The 17,528-nt window shown below is 39.5% G+C and overlaps 1 protein-coding gene across 11 annotated transcripts in view; it reads left to right on the forward strand.

Moving 5' to 3' along the window:
• Zbtb20 (zinc finger and BTB domain containing 20) overlaps positions 1-17,528 on the forward strand; it is a 795,981-nt gene that overhangs the window by 651,296 nt on the left and 127,157 nt on the right. For 2 of the 11 annotated variants that reach the window (XM_057764033.1, XM_057764036.1), the window contains one exon: positions 12,122-12,195. The exons of 6 other annotated variants lie outside the window; for them this stretch is intronic. The gene's annotated coding sequence lies outside the window, so the exon portion shown is untranslated. Of the gene's footprint in view, positions 1-7,657; positions 7,810-12,121; positions 12,196-12,394; positions 12,505-17,528 lie in introns of those variants that run through there. 3 more of the 11 variants (XM_057764038.1, XM_057764041.1, XM_057764035.1) reach the window with 2 other exon arrangements.

A 17,528-nucleotide genomic window follows, 5' to 3' on the forward strand; every position in this document is an offset into this window, starting at 1 on the left:
GGAAAGAAAGACTAGGATTTTGAAAGAATTCAGACCTTCTGGTAGTAAAACATTGGATACTAATGGCTGGAGAGATGGTTCCAAAGTTAAAAGCACTTGCTGCTCTTCCATAGGATAGGAGTTTGGATTCCAAAACTGACATGGCAGGGTCAGAGAGTCCCAACTTCCAGAGGTATCTGATGCCTTCTTGTGGCTCCTGTGAACACCTGCATACATATAGCATACACAGAGACACATACACATAAATAAAAGTAAAAAAGAATTGGACACTGAGATCCTTCAGCTTCCTTCTAACTAGAATTTCTGTTGTGAATTAACTAACGTGAGTGTCATCCCTCAACAAGTGTCAATATATGGATCAATGGACCCCCTTCACAACATGTTTCTTTAATTAATTAATTTATTTATTTTTATTTATTTATTTATTTTTGAATTTTCGAAACAGGGTTTCTCTGTAGCTTTTTGGTTCCTGTCCTGGAACTGGCTCTTGTAGACGAGGCTGACCTCGAACTCACAGAGATCCGCCTGCCTCTGCCTCCCGAGTGCTGGAATTAAAGGCGTGTGCCACCACCGCCCGGCTTTTTTATTTATTTTATTAAGCTATACATTTTTCTCTGTTCCCCTCCTCTCCCCTCCCCTTCAGCCCTCTCCCATGGTCCCCATGCTCCCAATTTACTCAGGAGATCTTTGTATACTTCCCGTGTACATTAGATCAATGTATGTCTCTTTTAGGGTCCTCATTGTTGTCTAGGTTCTCTGGGATTGTGATGTGAGGGCTGTTTTTCTTTGCTTTATATTTAAAAGCCACTAATGAGTATGATATGATAATTGTCATTCTGGGTCTGAGTTACTTCACTCAATATGATGTTTTCTAGCTCTATCTATTTGCCTGCAAATTTCAAGATGTCATTATTTTTTTCTGCTGTATAGTACTCCATTGTGTAAATGTACCACATTTTCCTTATCTATTCTGTGATCGAGGGGCATTTGGGTTGTTTCCAGGTTCTGGCTATAACAAACAGTGCTGCTATGAACATAGTTGAGTTCATGTCCTTGTGGCATGATTGACCATCTTTTGGATATATTCCCAAAAGTGGTATTGCTAGGTTTTGAGGAAGGTTGTTTCCTAATTTTCTGAGAAATCGCCAAACTGATATCCAAAGGGGCTGTACCAGCTTGCACTTTACCCCACAACCTCTCTAGCATAAGTTGTCATCAGTGGACAACATGTTTTAAGAGCATGGCTTTTTTGTGAACCTAGGAGGAAGTTCTTACAGAAAGAAGAAAAGACTCATCCGTAGTTTCTCAGCCAGACACTGTGGCTGATAAAGGCTCTTATAACATGAGCCCAGTTAGACCAACAAAGTAATATATCTGCCAAAGTGAATTTTTTAAAAAAGCTAAGAAATTTTAGTTATATCAAAAGATAATATCCAGACCAATGTAGATGATGGTGCCAGTATTAATTCCCTGGGCTTTTCTGACAAATTACCACAAGTCTGATGCTTTAATACCATGCATATTTATCCTCATTGCAGTTCTGAAAGCAGAAGTCTGAACCTGTTTTACTGCACTAGAGTCAAGGTCTTCCTAGAACTCATTCATTTTGGAGATTCTAGAAGACAGTTCACCTTCTTGCCCTTTCTGTCTTTGAAAACCTCGCACTCCTTGGCTTGCGGCCCCTCTCTTAGACAGGTCCAACTCCAGCTTCTTCTGCCAACACATCAACTGACTGAGCCTCCTACCTCTTTCTTAGAAGAACTTGTATTTATAGCCTACCTAGGAAATCCCAGATAATCTCCCCCTCTTAACAGTGTTTGCTTAATCACATCCACAAGACCCCCTTGGCCATATAAGGTAACCTACAGGTTCTGGGAGTTAGGACATGGGTGTACTGCGAGGCTATCCATCAATCTGCCTTTGCAATATGTTCATAAAACTAAAGGTATAGTTCTTTATTATCATCAGAGTTTAAGACTTATTTTAATAGAGTTTTTTTGAAAGGACAGAGAGCAGAATTGTGGAAGCCAACAATATGAAAGACATCTTGCAAAGAATGGGCAAAGCAAGCATGGAGGGGGACAGCGGAATCTGAGTTTCAAAATAGGTGCTTTTCTTCAGTTGTTTGACCTTAAGCTTATCAGATAAGCCATGTCTACAATTTAGCTTTCCTAGGCTACCAAGAAAACAAAGCATCTACTGAAGACCTTTTTCTTCTATTATATCACTGAATTGCATTTTAAAACCAAGGACTTGCTAACCATCTCCAATATTCCAATATTCTCTTCTAATTCAAAATTCACTTGGAAACCCTGTCTCGAAAAAACCAAAAAAACAAAAAATTCACTTGATTTTAAATATGTAAAATATGTAAAAATAGTGGTGACACTATAAAAATAAGTAAACTATAAGTACTTTCATGTTTGTTCATTTGTTTGTTTGATTTTATTTTATTTTTGAAACAGGGCTTTTCTGTGTAACAGTCCTGTTTCTTTGTCCTGGAACTCACTTTGTAGATCAGATTGGCCTCAAACTCATAGAGATCCGATCTACCTGCCTCTGCTCCAGACTACTGGGATTAGAGGCCTGGGGCTAATTCTTAAGCATCCTACTGAATAATATCATTTAGATCATCAAATCACTAGTGTTAGGGTAATATGCACACCTATTTTATGCATTTAGGGCCTAGATAAAAATGTGGTCAGGAACTCTCAAGCTATTTGGTGCTTCTAGCTTTTATGGGATGTCGCCTACCAGTGTGAGCAGTAGTCATTTGAGACAATACATTAAATATGCCAAACAAGCTGGGCACTGGTGGTGCACACTTTTAATCCCAGCACTCAGGAAGTAGAGGCAGGTGGATCTCTGTAGGTTCGAGGTCAACCTGGTCTACAGAGCAAGTTCCAGGACAGGCTCCAAAGCTACAGAGAAACCTTGTTTCAAAACCCCAAAAGAAAATAAAAATGCAAAACAAAATGGAAAAGCCTTGTTCCCATAGAGATCAGTCCCAATGCATTAGTGACTAACAAGAAGCCAGTCACTGAGAGATCACTGAGCAGTGTCAAAGAAATGGGGACAGGCTGTTTGTTTATTTGTTTATTGTATTTAGGCCTGTTTGCAAATAAGGTCATGGAATTAACCTATGATTTTCAAAAGGAAATAGGATTGGTTTGATACAAATCTCCCTAAAGCATGAGGATCACCCCTTAAGCACCGACTTTTAAGTGATAAGAGGGCCACAAAGAATCATTTGGAGGAAGTTTGTAAGAAAGAAGACTTTGAGAGCTGAACCGGAAAAGGTGCTTGACAGTAATATGCGGAGCTATGGCATTTATCAGTATGTGCAGAGTATGCATGGAATTTTGAACTAAAAGCTGGACAAGCAAAGGTCTAAAAATTCTCATGCATAGTAAATAAATTAACCCCTTCCTCTGTTTCCCATATGCCTTACATTTGGTGGTTTATTCATGTAGGTGTTCACCAGGAAAGTGTCATGTACTGTGTGTGAAGTTACTTATTTGTGCATGTGAATAAGATATAGGCCTCTAGGAGCTTCTTGTGGTATTGTGTGCACATAGCCAATCTTTATAGACAAAAGTTCTTCAGGAAAAGGAGAGGGTGTGTCTACTTTTGACTGTCAAGCTTCTGAACTTGCTAAACTAGGCTTTCTTGTAAAATGTTTGAGGGTTTTATAAAGCAGCTGCCAAGTAAGTCAGGGTCTGTTGACTGAATTGCTAGCTATTCTAAATGAGACTTATATTACTATGCTATATGTATAGTACCTAGTCTTTTTGTCTACTCTAAAAAGAGCAGAAATTTCATTGACATATTTATGCTAAAAAATATATATAAAGAAATTATTTTATCATAATTAGGTTATCAGCACTTAAAATATCTAACGGCGTGCGCACGCGCGTGTGTGTGTGTGTGTGTGTGTGTTATTGGAATTCTGTCACCAACGAAATGGTTTAATAATCTGTTTATTTTAAAAAAGAAAGAAAAATAAAAATCTGTTTATTTGAGTGCCAAATAGAAATCCTAGCTTCAACTAGTTCTCTTGTTTTATAATGACTTTCACTCTTTTCCCTATTTATTTATTTATTACATGTCCACTATACACTAACCATTTAGTGTGGAAGGGAAGTAGCAGCCTAAGTGATTATGCAAACCTTAACTAGAACTACATGTTTGTGTGTGTTCACATGCCTTTTAAAAGAGCATGTCTTTGACAGGGAGTGAAGGATAGCATTGTCAGGGGACAAATTAAAGAGACACGATGTAATTATCCAAACTGGAATTAAGCCAATTAATAACCTGTGTGCTAACACTACCCTCAAAGTGCTAAAAATACCATCAGATACTTAAATGCCCTGGTGGTCATGGTCAGCAGTCTTCCCCTCCCCCATTCTCAACCCTGTGCCAGGTGCGTGCACCCTGGCTTCTGACCGAGGGCTGCACCTGAGAGGCACCCAAGAAACAGTCCAAACTCCCAAGCTTCTCTAACGTGATGATGAGATTCATTATTTCTACTAAAAATTTTAAATGCATTTTATTAATTTACTGTTCATTTAACCTACTAGCTTGTGAAACCTACTGGGTGCCAGGATAACTCTGTGTAGAGAATGCAGGCTTAAGGTCATATTGCCTAGGTTTAATCCCAGCTCTGTTTACAGGTCCGTAATTTAGCAAATCTCATGACCTCACTGTAGTTGAGTCTCCTCTGCTTTGAAATGGAGACACAGTGTTGCTGTGACAGTAATTTATAATAGAAGTGCTGAATCCAGAGCAACTGTCCCAGAATGTACTGGCTCTCATCCTGACTATAAGCCAGGAAATATTCTTGAATTTGGAAATAATGAAATTTTGTGGCCTTCAGATGAACTAACATCTTGTAAGTTTAGATTTTATAATTTTAGGGTTCAAAACTTCATTGATCTCCATTGCCAGCCCTTTTAATAAAAGTCTGCATCTTCCATCTTTCTTTCTTGTTTGGTTTTATGTCCTGAATTGCCAGGTTTCAGATAGAACACACTCGGCACACCCATAGTTTATAATTGTGCTTATTTAACCTTCATATTAAACCCTCCGCAATAATTACCAGGTAGTTACAAGTCTGTATACTTCCCTTATATTAATTGTCTCTACTATCTTCAGCTGGGTCAGTGCCATCACTTTTTACAGATGGGAAAACTGAGGCTCTGAGCAAAGTCTCATGAAGTGTTACAACGCTATGCTGGTTGAGAAGCCTGTGCCTTCCATGTGCAGCGTGTCAGCATGCATTTGTAAACACCTCCCTTCCCTGCCCTGGGCTTCCCCTATCATATAGTTTGAGACCTGCAGGAGGTTCAGCCAGTGTCAAAATCAGCCCTTTCTCTCTCTCACCTCCAGACTGACTGTGGACCTTGTATTTCTGGCTAGTCACAGCACTATTGGTAAAGAGGTCAGTGTGCAAATAAACTAAATCACATTGGCTCTGACTTCTTTCGGGTGCCTTGCTTTTGAGTGGCTTCTAGGTGCCTGACATTCTTTCGGTTTTCTTCTTTCACCCTAAGTAGCACCGTCGTTACTGAAGCATGACTGACAGGTTTTGCTTTTATATACATCATGATTCTTGTTTTAGGACGAGAGGCTTAATCTCTCCAGTAACATCTGATGGCACTGTTCTTTTTAGAAGCACCCCCTCCTTTTAAAACGCACACCCTCAATTTTCTGTTGTCAAGAGAGAGCTCCTTACTAAATGTGATCATCTGTCCCCAAAAATATGTAATCAAATTCATGAGCAAATAATACAATTGCCCCCCCCCTTTTGGTGACTAGTTTTCAATTGAAATATATCAGAAAAGTTGCCCATAGCTAATCATCAGGTAGAAAATCTCATTAGTAATTTAAAACTCTATCATAAGCTGGAAGACTCAGTCCCTTTCACCCACACTGTGCCCGTATTTTGAAAATGTGTTGTCTGAAAAAGCCACATCTTCTTACATGGCCGCACGTAGCAGATGATGTTCACTGAGGAGATTGTGAAGTCTGGGCGAGGTCTTTGCAGACCAATCTACTGCCTGCATTAGCTTGAAAATGTAGCACAAGCCATCCATTGCTCAGACGGGACCTTATAATGTTACATTTGTCTGCTCTATTCTAAGAATGAACAGAAAACAAACAAAAAATATTTCCCCTTGGATATAGACATTTGGGGTGAAGTGGAGGGGTTTCCACTATTTCTTAGATGGAAGAATCTTGTTATCCTGGAGACAAGGGTAATTTTCGTATCTGTTGGGCCAGAATCTTTAATGAATTCTAGTGGTTTGGTGATCCATGAAACAGCTTTACAGGCTTCTAGAACTCTGGGTTCTAGTATTAACACAGTTGCTGCCTTTGTGATTTATTGCTCTGAGTTTCTGGGCCTCAGTTTCCTCCCGTGCTGAATGCAGGATGGGAGAGGTTCATCTGTGTGTCTTCTCCCAGCTTTGTATTTTCTAGGTCTGCAAATCGCCTTCAGTCTGCTATAGTCTGCCTTGCCAGCTCTGTTTGTCACAAAGATTAATCCATTTTAACCGTACCTTTGAGTGCACCCGGGAGAGATGGATGGATGGATTGTTTTGCACCTATTATTGCATCAGAACTTTTGCCTTTTTCGACAAGATTGTGCAAAACCTAAAATCCGTCTGCCTGTCTGCCCACTGACTTTGTCTGTGCTGATCTCTTTCCATGGTGCCTCTTTTTCCAGCATCCATCTCCCTCCAAGATCTAGATTCGGCATCTGACTGTACCTGTCTTGTTCTTTGCAGCATCTGTCTGCTGCACTCCTAGACCATCGTTAATAAACTTTCACACATGACACACAAACCCCCAATATGCTGGCACCTGCTTACAAATATCTACGATTCATAAAACTAGGGGAGAAAACTGCATTTTTTTTAAAAGACCTCTATCTAGTGCCATTTGTATCTGCACTTTTTGTTTAGTTGTAAGTTTTAATAGTTCCCCCTTTGAGGGTTTGTCAGTACGAGCAGTATTGCTTATCAGAACACACCAACAGTCTTTTTGTAATATTCGCTTTCCCCTCTGGTTCAGCCGAGCCTGCTGACAGATCATTCAAATTCAATTGTTTTATGTCTAAGCCGAACAGCTAATTAAAGTAGGGATGATTAACCTGACTGGCAGTGTCGCTCTCCCTCTCGCGCTCTCTCTCCCTCTCCCTTTCTCTCTCTCCCTCCCTCCTGTTCCAATCAGTCTTTTTCTCTCACACTCTCTTCTTCTCGGTGTGTCTCTGTCTCTCCCTCTCTCTCTCCTCCCTCTCTTCCTCTCTCTCAGTCTTTCTCCCTCCCTCGTTTGCGCGCTCTCTCTCTCTCTCTCTCTCTCTCTCTCTCTCTCTCTCTCTCGCTCGCTCTCGCTCTCTCGCTCTCTCTCGCTCTCTCTCTGTCTCTTGCTCTACTGTTTTTTTTTCCCTCTCTCTCTCCTAAACGTGGTCTGCTTGCTGATGGCAGAATGGCACTCGGAGATTTGTGCATTGTGTCTGGTTTCCTACGGGCAGGCTGACCCAGTGCCTCCAGGGACTTATCAATAGACCACTCAGAAGAGACACAGACAGGAGAGAGGAGGAGGGGTGGGGGGAGAGAGAGAGAATCAATATCAAGAATAGAAGGAGCTCCGAAGCCATTTTTTTTTTAAAGAAGTATCGGGACTTGGGAGAGGGTGACAAAGAAGGTTTTTCAAAGAGGCAGTGGAGGAGGTTCTAATAAATTTGGAAGGAAACAGTTCCCTGTCTTGGGAAAAGGAGAACTCCTGACTGATTAGCATTCACACCAGGTATGAGATGTTCTACCCCTTATCACTGTGTCGCAACCGAGGTGGAAAGGCTTTTTTTTTTTTTTAAGGAGACTGAGCGAGCATGTATTTTGCTGTGTTTGTTGTTGGGGGGTAAGAGGGGCGGCGTGAGAAGCTGTGGGCATTTGTGTATGGGAGCAGGGAGAATGGAAGCAGTACACGGGGGTGGGAGAGAGTATGGAGTGTGTTACTGTCTTCCCTGTCTTTGTGCACCCCTGGGGGGTACCCAAGTTCATTTCTAGCAGGTGGATTTAGACGGGAGTTACTTAACGCTTGACCGCCAGTTTTGAAAAAAAGAAAAGAAAAGAAAGAAAAAGAAAAAACGCTGCTTCCTAGGGTTTGTTAAAAAGGAAGCTCCAATTTCTCTCTCTTCTCCTCTCTCTCTCTCTCTCTCTCTCTCTCTCTCTCTCTCTCTCTCTCTCTCTCTCTCTCTCTCTCTCTCTCCCCCTTCCCTCCCTCCCTCTCTCTCCCTCTCCCCCATCCCTCTTCCCCTCTCTCTTCTTTTTTTCCTCTTCTAACCAGACAGCGGGAGGGTTCCTGGCTCCCAGCCAGCCCAAAAGCCTCTAAGTGTTTTGCACTTGTTTCAGGGAGTAGCTGCCCGGGGATTTTTCAGCATTTTCACTGGAGAACAAAGAGTTCTTTACAAAGGGAGGGGGGGCTTAATGTCTGATATATGTTTTTCTATTTTTATTAGTTTTTTGCCTGAAAAAGAAAGAGACAGGAACAGAACATTACTCTATAAAGACACAAAGACAGTCAAAAGAAACATAGTTATCTTTTCTCTCCATCACCCCACATATATACATGAAAAATTAAAAGGAATGACTAATTAAGTTGGCTGTGTTGCTCTTTTCTCCTCTTCCAATCTCTCTGAATTCAACTGTTCCTCTGTTCACTCTGCTGTTCTTTCCTCCTCACAGTAAAAGTTGCTCAGGGTGCCCCTCTACAAGCATGTCTCGACCGTTTTTGTGTCCCTAAAATCTTGTAGGAGAAAGAGCAAGAGTCCATCAAATAATCAGTTTAATTGCAAGAACATCCTCTACTTTTGCCACTTGGGTAAAAAGTTAATTATGGAATTTGAGCTCCCAAAATACCAGTGGGGTCCATCAGTTCATTTGATCTCGCAAGTTTTTGCCTCTATCTGCTAAGAAGGCATCACTTTGTTGCTTATCAGTTAAAGAAAGGTAGTAAGGGGTAGATATTTATCTTTTCTGTTTTGTTTCTATGACATAAATGACCAAACCTCCAGAGACATTTCTTGTCTGCTCTATGATATATTAGTTGAAGAAAAATGGAGCCTAGGCAGAGGTTTTTCAACAATTTTGATCGCCACGTAGCTTTGTGTTCTGTTTGATGTTTTGCCACTATGTGTATTTCCACTATGAATTTCTGTTTGTAGCAAACATTCCAGAATTCTTATCATTTTCAAATTAATCCTCTAACAAAAGAAAAGAAAAATCAGGATGTAAACTGTATGTGAAAAGTGTAGTAAACAGTTTTATCTTTTAATACATGCTGTACACTTATATTTTTATACTAATATCCTTGAATTATAATACCAGGAAAAGTCCTTCTTTCCAAAAGTTCTACTCTTAATGCATTTATATTTTAATTATTGTTTGGTATCTTTTGAAGGTTTATAATGGACACTAAACTGAGCAAAGGGTAAAGAGCCACAAGCGCCACAAAAACCGAAAATACAGATTAGCTAAACACCTAACTGCACATAACTGTGGCTCAGAGGAAGCAACTACAACAGTTGTTCACGAATCAGAAACTCTCTCCTTTCTTCCTCCCATTTATGGAAAAAATATAATCTCTTCGTTATCCCCGGGAGTGGAAACTCTAAGAAATACTACAGACATATACATTTTCCCATATTTATGAATTGTGTGTCTCTCTGTGTTTCTTAAGGGCACAGTGTTTCAGGAGCAGAGGGCAACGCCTCACTAGTCAGCCCTCCTGACTGGGAGGTCCGGGTGCCTTGTGTTTGAAGTAACTTGATAACAAGGAGTCTTTTCGGGAACCCTTCTATGTGTGTGCTCCTTCAGTAATGACCCTCAAATTAAACCTGGCACTGGGTGGCCGAGCTAGCACTTGACCTCACGGAAAGATGCTAGAAGTAGGGGAAGTTTGGGCAAATCCAAAATTTCTAGGGTAGATCACTTGTTACAGTTACATGTTTTCTTGAGGAAAATTCTTGGATTGCACTCAGATGTCTATATTTTTGTTGAATTTGTAATGCTTTTAGTAGTGCTTAAGGAGTAAACAATCCTAAAATGAAAGTCAGACATCAAAACTAAAAGAAACTAAGTCTTTAAAAAGTTTTAGATTGAAAGCAAAGAGGTTTGGAAATTTTTTCCTCCCCTGCCCCCCCCCCCCCCCCAAGAGACTTGGTTTCCTTTTTTTTTCTTCTGAACCTTTTTTGTTGCTGCAGCTGTTGTACCTGCATATTTGGGTTTGTGTGTGTCTCTCTTCTTCCTACCGTTCCCCCTATCTCTCTCTCCCTCTCTCCCTGGTTTCTGATGTGACCAGATTGTTTTCTCAGAGGGCCTGGGAAGAGGCTGTTGCTGAAGGCAGCAGTGGCTCCCTTGCTCTAAGGCAGGCAGGCAGCTCCCATCAGCTAGCTGCACGGCAGAGCACGCTGAAAGGTGATAGCTGTCATTCTGGGATTCTTCGTAGATCTGACCTGAGAGAAACACATTCACAGTCGAGGAGAAAGGGGAGAAAACTAGAGGAGGAGGAAAGAAAAGCTCTTTGAACTGGAATACACTGGCCCTTTCTTCCTGGAGGCAATCCGCTCTGGTGCTTGGCGACGTGTCCTGCACTATCAGATATCATATGACTTTCTATTTAGATTTCTTTTTTGGAGAATGGCCTGTTAGGACGCTGTTTGTTTTCTTTTATTTAATTTCCTTCTCCCTGCACTCGCTACTTTGTGTATGTGTGTAGAGTGTGTGCACGCATGCATATGTGTGTGAAATTTTTATCTTTGTTTTTGTTCTGTTGACCTGATGTTTTATTTAAGGACAAAGCTTTAATTATTTCAGTATAGTGGTTTAATCACTTGCCAAAAAGAAACCTCATTCTGTGCTTTTTTGGGGGTCCATTTTTAAACACATCCATTACCACAGGAGGCTGCAGCTCCCAAATGCCTGCTGGTCAGACCTTGGCCCACTCCCTCACCTTCATATTCCCCTCCTCCTCGGCAGCACGCTCAGCGGTGTGAGTTAGGAAACACCTGTGCGGAGTTGGGAGGGAAATAAAAGTAGAGGCAACTTCTTCAAATCTACACTCCTAGTTTCACTTTAATAAACTTTTTTTCAATCCTTGATTTCCCCCCGCCGCCCCCCTCCCGGCACTCTGTTGAGCTGGAAAACATCAGAGATAGTTAAGGACATGTCTGTGGAGCTTTTGTGAGGCCAGCTGAGCACCACTGGAAAGTGGAGCAGGAGTTGCAGTCCATTCAGAGACTTAAGAATTAAGTAAGAGGTTTAAATACGCTCTTTGAGATCGGTGGGGCTGTTGGCTCAGGGTTTGGTGAGAGATGGTAAATGGGGTATTTAGGGCATGCAAGGCAGAGAAGGAGAAATTACCAGACAGGAGAGAGACAGGCATTCCTGCTGCAGTTAGTACTTTTAAAACCTTAACTCAATCAAATTTTTATTTTGTATATCTCAAAATTTAACTGACCAGTGTGTGATCAGTTACCTTTTCATGCTAACAAAGAAGAACAGTTATACAGATGATTATTTATGGATTTACCGTAAAATTTGATGTGCTTCTTTTTTAGTTTTGAAAAGTTCAGATTTTAGTTAGAAAAATAAAAGTATAACTTCTCTCAATAGTATAAGGTTGTCTATACATTATTCTTGCCATACAGAACATATCAGATCCTGATTGTGTGTGAATGTGTTTGTATTACAACGCACAAGACTGCTTTAAAGGTTCAGGTGACCGCTACATGCTTCAGACCTGTAGCTTTTAGTTTCTTGTTACTTGTTCTGAAATTATTTTTTATGAACCTTTAACGTGCAGCGTCTTTTTATAACCAATGGTGAATTTTGTTGAAACTCAAAGAGAAATTTATTCCACCCCTTTAAGACTACCCAAAGGGGAAGAGAAAACTATTCTCCTTCAGCTCAAAAAAAAAAAAGAAAGAAAGAAAGAAAGAAAGAAAGAAAGAAAGAAAGAAAGAAAGAAAGAAAGAACGAAAGAAAGAAAGAAAGAAAGAAAGAAAGAAAGAAAGAAAGAAAAGAAAAAAAGAAAAAAAAATTTTTTTTTTTTTTTTTAGAAACCTTTTTCTCCCAACGGAAAACTCCAAAACAGCTCTGTCTCAGAATGTTAAACTTGGCATGGATAAGAAATGTGAGTTTTGCTTTGTTTGAGGAAATTTGTTTTTGAGACAACAATGTTATAAATATTTTTAAATTGCCTGCTGAGCATGCGCTGTCTCTGACTTTATTCATAGTTTTAAATACACACCAAAGTGCAGTCTTCTGAATGGCCACAGGTAAGGCTGTCGATTTGTGTGATCCTTCTCTGAGGTACCTTCAGTGAGTCTACTCAGTTTTCCAGAAGGGAAAGGGGCAAGAGCTGAGTTCAGACCTGGATACCCTTCTAACTCTCATAGAGAAAAAGTGAATTGCCCACTAAGGCTTGCACACTGTACTTAGGGTAAGTACTATTCAACTTTTCTTTCCTATACGAGTTGCCTCCTTAACTTTCTGGCTTATTGCTAGTAGAGTAAATGGAGAAAAAAATTAACTCAATGAGGAATTAGCCTGAAAGATAAGATTTGCAGATTTTTAGGGACATCTATTGTGTATAAATTCAGGAATACGCGAATTTGCCAGTAAAATGCTGGAAGCTCAGTGCTTCCAGAGCAAAGATGTGCTAGTCTGAACATGTCTGATCTCATTTGGAACCGAAAGCTAAATCTAGGTGGGCCTGTAATAATATCAGAGAAGGAACACATGTATCTTTTGTGCGAGCTTTTTTTTTTCCCTTAAGCCAGCCTTCCAAAGGCAAATGACAAAAGAAGTAGATTCTCTCATTGCCTTGGTCCTCTACTTTCCTTCTGCAGTTCTGCAGAGACATGCCCAGGTGTTCTTTTCTTGGTTGTTGTTGTTGTCATTGCTGCTGAGGTGCAGACTTTCCTGTCACTGATGGTAACTCTTCCCGTTTTCCAGGGAGCTTTGCCTCCATGACTCGGTGTGATGGTGCTTCATGTAGTTAGCTCTGTCAGGTCTGCAGTGTCCTCTCACGCTCTGTAGTTCTGACTGATTCTTACTAGAATGTAGCTCTTCACTAGCTGTCTGTGATAGCTGTGGTAGAGCTCTTTCGTTTGCGGGGCTTTCATAACTACCCAAACAAGTCACCCTCTAAGGTGAAATTTCTCATATTTATTTGTGATTCAGAACTGAACTTGTCTTGAAAACATTTTTTTAAAAATGTAGTTAGCCATTTGGGTTTTTGTTTGTTTTCTTTCTGTATTTTTGTTTTATTAATTTTAATAAATTCTAAAAAATGTAAATAATTGTATTTTTTTAACAAAATACATTTTGATATGCAATGCTTTTCTAATTCGGTTTTCTTTAAGTGGTTTAAGATTAAATTTGAAAATTTAATGTATTAAAAAGAATATTAAGATGCCTATAAGTAGCCTACTGATATTTTCAATTCTTAATTTGAATTTATTTAGAGTTTTACTTTTCATTTGTCATATTATCTTCCATTGCCAATCAACATTACTATATGCAAGGATGTATGTGTGTGTGTGTATATGTGTGCGTGCGTGCGTGCGTGCAGGTATGTATTAGCACACATGCATGCATACTTGCATATATAACGAAAGATACACAAAGCCACTTAACATTTATATTAATTCTCTTTTTACATAAAAGAAAAAATTAGAAAACTTTGGTTATTTTATCATCTTTCTGTAATTTGAAAATCCAATAAACTGTTGCCTCTCTCTGATTATTAACCACATATGCTTTTAAACATCTGTTTATGTTCTTATAAGTTACCTTAATTTCTATTTCATAGGTCTTACACACACCTGCATTTTATGAGATGTATTAATGTGGAAGTTTATTCAGATATCACTTGCTTTATTGCATATCTATTAGTGTGTTAACAAGTGGTTTGGTTTTTTTATTTTGATTTTTTTCTTTTCTTCTAATTAGAGAGACTGTGTGTTTCTAAATGTCACTAGTATTTTGAGGAAGAAACTTTTAAACCTGTGATCCTCTAGAAAGCTTTCAGACAAACCGAAGATACCATCTTTACCTTGCATCTCGTGGGTCCGTTTGTCCAGGTTGTAACATTAGCAACCCAGGGGGAAAAAAAAAGCGATAATAAGCATCCCATGACAATTTTTCTGACTATAGAACCAAGAACTACCAAAGAAAATTGTGGCATATGTAGGGAAATGCCAAGACCTTTTCCAATAAAATCAGCTGTTTCATGCTTTTTCTCCCCCCCCCCTTTTAAATTTTGTTTGTGACTTTTTTGGCTTGCTGAAGCATTTCCCTATAATCTTAGGAAGCCACAGCAAATTTTCAATGCCACAACAACACTGCAGCCAAAACGAACCAGAGAGCTGGTCCTGGGGGCTGTAGCCTTTCTCAGAAATCATACAAAGTAAGGGGAGTAAGGACGCTACTCTTTTTTTTTTTCCAAGTTTATTCAACCTGCCAGGGACAGAGTTTTTCTTCGTGCATATTTCCTTCACCTAGCTAAGGCTTTTCCTTCAATGCCAATGACTTTCTATTGCTTCCGAGAGATGTTTCGCACAGCAAAGCGTTCTGTTTCCGCTTTATATTGAAAGATGGGAAGCTTTGAAAACAGGGAACGACAAGGAAAGGGGGCTTCAGGCATCTGGGAAATATCTAAAAGAGCATTGGACTCACAACTAGTCATTTAGATGGCCGTGTCTGTAACTTATCTGTTCTCTCCAGGGCTTCTCAGGGTTAAAGGAGAGAAGGGGAGAACTCTAGGGTTCAAACTGTGATCTAACTGACTCAGTAGATGGAGCTCTTCCCCCTAAGTCTGTAGTTAAATTGATGCCCCACTGCAGTTTGTGGGCTCTGTCCTAAGGTGTGTCGAGATACACACATAAAATCAAAGCCTGTGTAGCTGGAGAAAGAATTTTATGGCACTTTTGAAGACATAAAGCATTTTTTCAGAAACAAGTCTGAGAGGAGCAGTAAGGATAGGGTGGGAAGTGAGGTTTACCTTGCTAAATTTCTCCCTCTCGTTCTTGATACTCCTAAGTGTGAAGTTAAAGCCTAACCATTTTCCTGCAAAGGACTATTACCCTAGGAAAACATATAGCATGTACAGTGTTTGGCTGTGTTCGTGACAAGCCTTTCAAGCTATTTGAACTGTACAGCTCTCCTTTCATTTGTCTCCGCAAAGGAATCTTAATGCTGTAATGCAATTGTTTCATCTAGTTAGTGTAGAGAATCTGGCTGAAGTGCTACAAATTCTGAACTGTGACAGCACCGTGGACGACAAGGCAGACTTGGAAGGTGTTTTTATAAGAGCAAATATACCTTCAACAATGACTGAAAAATAGATCTCTACCGTCTATTTTAATATAGGAAGAAATACTTGTTTATTTCTCTTTAAATTAATCAAAGTGAGTAATTGCCACAGCATTCTTGTCAGTTTGTATTATCTTCAGTACCAATAATAAGTTTGATCATTGCTCTTCCCTGGTGCCAGGAGGGAAAATATAAGCATGCAATATGTAATAAGTTCTCTTTCTTGGTCTGTCTTCTCACAGACTGGAGGTGTTATTGGGTATCTCTTGTTAAATCTCGATAAGATCATTTGGCCAAAATAGAACTGGCATTGGCCTTCCTAGCAAAAGAAATAGCATTTTTAAAGGACTTGGATTTCCTTTGCACACCACGTGTCTGCATTTGATACACTCCAGGAAAATAGAGAGGATGAGACAAAATTCTTCCTAAGCAGCCGCCGTAGGCCAAACACTGAAACAGTGCCAGCCTGGACCAATCAGGCGGGCTTCTCAGAAGATGCATGCTTTCTGAGTACTTCTGTGGAGAGAAGAGGGAGGAAGCCCTTGAAACTGCATCCACATGAATGAGTCTTCCCTAATTTCGGTGAAGTCCGTAGTAGTAAATTCAATAACTTTGCTTCTGTAAAGTAGAATATCTGAGATTCCTGGGCCAGCTGAGGCTCCCTGAGTGTTGTTCTCTCACATCTTTTAAACAAAAGTATCTCTCTGAATTTAAACAAGTGAAAAACTTCTCACAGAGAGCAAAGAGTAAAATTAATGGAAAATCAAAATCAATTCCAAACCCATTTCTGACATGATGAGAATAACATTTGTGCTGTGTTTAAAGCAGTTTAACACAAGAAAATGATAAAATGATCAATATACTTAAAGCCAGAAATAACCAGGAGAGAGCAACCTGCAGCCTGTTCCCAGTTCTGAAACTCTACACTTCTGATTAAATGTGAAAATAAATGGCTATATCTTTTATAAGGCGGCCCTTGGAGCCTTATAACATAAACAGGACTGATGAGAGGCCAGCTATCCAGTGTTCTATTAAAGCTGTGTTTTTAGAGTTTAGGATAAACATTTCTGGAGCTACACTGTTGTGCATTTATTTATATGCATGCACATACCATGACCATAAAAAGAACAGAAGTTAAAAGATATGGGCATTGTCTGTGAAGGACATTACCACTCTACAGTCTTTCTACTATAAAAGCAAATTTAAAAACAAACAAAAAAAAACAGGCTTTAAGTAAAGCAAAGAAATGTTTTAGGCTACATCAGAAAGTCAGTGAATGGTCGGTGTGGATCAGATTTAACATCCTTTTAAAAAAATCCTTGAATTCAATGCATACATAGATATACATATTTTATATTTGTTGCTTTAATTTACTCTGAAGGATTTAAGTTAAGATTAAGAAAATCTGAACCTGTGGATTCAAGGTCACTGAAATGCCACTATCTGAATTTACAAAATTCACTCTAGTCTTAAGATTTTTTTTCTCCCAATTAGCAATCTGTTGTCACTATATCAGAATCATTTCACTGACAAGGTATTTATTGATCATGTAAAATAACATATCTACTTGAAATTATCTGAAGAAATAAAGATGACAAAGTCCAAACACATTTAATTTTGTTGAACTAAGGTGCAGTAGGGATGATGATAATTCTAACAAGCACCATGACGAATGTAACTACATGGAAGCATGTGTGATTACATCAGTAAGAGTGAACTCATTGAGCAAGGTCAGGAGGGGCGACTCAGAGGCTGTGACAGGGTAGGGACTAATGATTAGTTATTGGAGATGCTTAAAGCTTCTGGCTGGGAACAGTATTAACAGATAGGGAAAAGAAGAGTCAATTAATTTTAAAATGGATGGAGGGGCAGTACTTTTCCTATAGGGTATAATCAACAACAGAATTCAACTCTTCCAGGGAATTAGAGTAACATCATAAGCTTCGGTTGTCCAGGACAATAATGGTAATAAGGAGATGTTGTGCATATCTGCTTAAAGAGTCATAGGCATGTAACTGCTAGAACCAGTTGTCATGCTATTGATTAATTTAAAAAGCTCAGCTTTAAATGTCCAAAAGCAAATATCAGTGTCATAGAGCCATGATCATTGTATCTCAAACACTAAATGAGCCTTAAGTATCTCAGTGA

This window comes from Chionomys nivalis, chromosome 3 (genome assembly GCF_950005125.1).
Source record: "Chionomys nivalis chromosome 3, mChiNiv1.1, whole genome shotgun sequence".
In the NCBI taxonomy this organism is placed as follows: domain Eukaryota; kingdom Metazoa; phylum Chordata; class Mammalia; order Rodentia; family Cricetidae; genus Chionomys; species Chionomys nivalis.